The sequence below is a fragment of the Oncorhynchus masou genome, chromosome 12 (assembly GCF_036934945.1).
Source record: "Oncorhynchus masou masou isolate Uvic2021 chromosome 12, UVic_Omas_1.1, whole genome shotgun sequence".
In the NCBI taxonomy this organism is placed as follows: domain Eukaryota; kingdom Metazoa; phylum Chordata; class Actinopteri; order Salmoniformes; family Salmonidae; genus Oncorhynchus; species Oncorhynchus masou.
Window position 1 is genome coordinate 33,097,655 of NC_088223.1, and position 3,477 is coordinate 33,101,131.

Genomic DNA, 3,477 nt, shown 5'->3' on the forward strand with positions numbered 1-3,477 from the left:
CAAGCTACAGGATGTGCCCTTGGTAGATTTTTGTGGGTGCACGCGTGCAGGGGTGGAAAAAGTATTAAATTATCATACTTGAGTAAAATTAAAGATACTTTAATAGCAAATGACCCAAGTAAAATGAGTCACCCAGTAAAATACTACTTGAGTGAAAGTCAAAGTATTTGGTTTTAATTATACTTAAGTATCAAAAGTAAACTGAATTGATACTCAAGTACATTTGAGCAAAAGTTAAAGTATGAACCATTTCCAATTCCTTATATTATGCAAACATCAGTTTTTTTGTTGTTGACGGATAGCCAGGGGTACACTCCAACACTCAGACATTAATTTACAAACGAAGCATTTGTGTTTAGTGAGTCCTCCAGATCAGAGGCAGTGGGGATGACCAGGGATGTTCTCTTTAAGTGTGTGAATTGGACCCTTTTCCTGTCAAAATGTAACGAGTACTTTTGGGTGTCAGGGAAGATGTATGGAATACAAAAGTACATTATTGTCAAACTTCTTATGGCTGCAGGGGCACTATTGAGTAGCTTGGATGAAAGGTGTCCAGAGTAAACGGCCTGCTCCTCAGTCTCAGTTGCTTATATATGCATAGTATTGATAAACACTCTGAAGTTTCCCAAACTGTTTGAATGATGTTGGTGAGTATAACAGAACTCATATGGCAGGCAAAAACCTTAGAAGAAAACCAAACAGGAAGTGAGAAATCTGAGGTTGGTATATTTTCAACCCATTCCCTATTGAAATCCCATTGGGATATGAATGAAGATTCACATCCTAGGGCTTCCACTAGATGTCAACCATCCATAAAAATTTGAATGAGTCTTCTGTGTTATGGGACTGAATAAGAGGGAAATGAGTCAGACTACTGGCAGAGAGCCATTTCCCGGTCATGCACATACCACATGATATCTTCCTGCGTTCCGTTCCTCCTCAAGACAAAGGAATTCTCCGGTTGGAACTTTATTGAAGATTTTTGATAACATCCTAATGATTGATTCTGTACTTAGTTTGAAATGTTTCTTCAATCTGTAATATAACTTTTTGAAGTTTTTGTCCGAAGATATCAAACGCGCTAACAAAAGTAGCTAATTGGACATAAATAATGGACATTATCGAACAAATCAAGCATTTATTGGACCTGGGATTCCTGGGAGTGCATTCTGATGAAGATAATCAAAGGTGTAAGGGTATATTCATGTCATTTCTGTTTTCTGTTGACTCCAATATGGCAGCTAATTTGACTATTGCGCCGTCTCAGATTATTGCATGGTTTGCTTTTTCCGTAAAGTGTTTTTGAAATCTGACACAGCGGTTGCATTAAACCACTTGATACTCCCCATCCCGGATCCGGGATCGTGAATAAAGCCTCAGGCTCATTAGCATAACGCAACGTTAACGATTTCTGAAAATCGCAAATAAAATGAAAATAATGCGCCTGCTCTCAAGCTTAGCCTTTTCTTAACAACACTGTCATCTCAGATTTTCAAAATATGCTTTTGAACCATAGCAAATCACTAATTTGTGTAAGAGTATGCTAAGCTAGCTTAGCATTTTGAGTAGCATTTAGCACGCAGCATTTTCACAAAAACCAGATAACCAAATAAATAAAATAATTTACGTTTGAAGAGCTTCGGATGTTTTCAATGAGGAGACTCTCAGTTACATAGCAAATGTTCAGTTTTTCCTGAAAGAATCTTTGTGTAGGAGAAATCGCTCCGTTTTGTACATCACATTTGGCTACCGAAACGAACCGAAAACTTAGTCTCCAAAACGTCATACTTTTTTCCGAATTAACTCCATAATATCGACCGAAACATGGATGGATAGTCTGGGACTAACATTTTCACATATCTCTTCATTGATATGCAGTTCGTGGAAGCCTGCTTTCCCCTCAGAATCGCATGGAAAAATACCAGCAGCTGAAAAAGACGCACCAATTTCGACGGAGGACACCGGGCGGACACCTGGAAAATGTAGTCTCTTATGGTCAATCTTCCAATGATATGCCTACAAATACGTCACAATGCTGCAGACACCTTGGGGAAATGACAGAAAGGGCAGGCTCATTCCTCTCGCATTCACAGCCATATAAGGAGACAATGGAAAACGGAGCCTCAAAAATCCTGCTGGTTTCCTGGTTGCCGTTTCATCTTGGTTTTGCCTGTAGCTCCCGTTCTAGGGCACCCACAGACAATATCTTTGCAGTTCTGGAAAATTCAGTGTTTTCTTTCCAAAGCTATCAATTATATGCATAGTCGAGCATCTTTTTGTGACAAGATATCTTGTTTAAAACGGGAACGTTTTTCATCCAAAAATGAAATTGCGCCCCTAGAGTTTCAAGAGGTTAAGGAGAGGTATTTCTGTAATTCCATGTGTATAACTTGTATTATCATCTACATTTATGATGAGTATTTCTGTTGAATCGATGTGGCTATGCAAAATCACTGGAACTAGTGAACGTCATGCGCCAATGTAAACTCAGATTTTTTTATATAAATATGAACTTTATCAAACAACACATGTATTGTGTAACATGAAGTCCTATGAGTGTCATCTGATGAAGATCATCAAAGGTTAGGGATTAATTTTATCTCTGCTTTTTGTGACTCCTATCTTTGGTTTGAAAAATGGCTGTCTTTTTTTTCTCTGGCTTGGTGGTGACCTAACAATCATTTGTGGTGCTTTCACTGAAAAGCATATTTGAAATCGGACACTGTGTTGGGATTAACAACAAGATTACCTTTAAAACAGTATAAGATACATGTATGTTTGAGGAATTGTAATTATGAGATTTATGTTGTTTTGAATCTGGCGCCCTTCACTTTCACTGGCTGGTGTCATACCATCCCGTTAACGGGATTGCAGCCCCAAAATTAAGAATGTAGTAAAGTTTGCAAAAATATTAACAGTAAAGTACAGATACCCCCCAAAACGACTTAAGTAGTACTTTTTAAAGTTTTTTACTAAAGTACTTTACACCACTGTGTGTGTCTGACCAGTGGAATGACATGGAACCAGTGGGGTTGTCCTGTTGTAGACAGGTGGTCAGATGCATCCCACTGGGCATAGATGTAATTTCCAGGTCTTTGTTTTGATTTGCATTTGGTTGAGAGTTTCGAATAATGTGAAATCATTGGAATTAAGTTAAAAGTTGGGTAGGAAAAAAAACTTAGGTTAATCTAATCAGTTATCCAAGTTGATGCAACAACACGTTTATTTGTGTGTTGTTGAAATTATGTGGAAACAATGTTGACTCAAGCAGTTTTTACCCAGTAGGATCCTCCACACCCCAGAGGTGCAGAAACCATACTGTGGGAGGAGTTTGGTGCCTAATGAAAACGACCCTGCTGTAATGTTGGATCTGGGGACGGGCTAGCACTTGACAATATCAACATAAGACAGACTACCCATTCTGATCTTCCCAATGGAAAAACAACTGAAATGCTGTTGGATCCTGTGTTTTACATT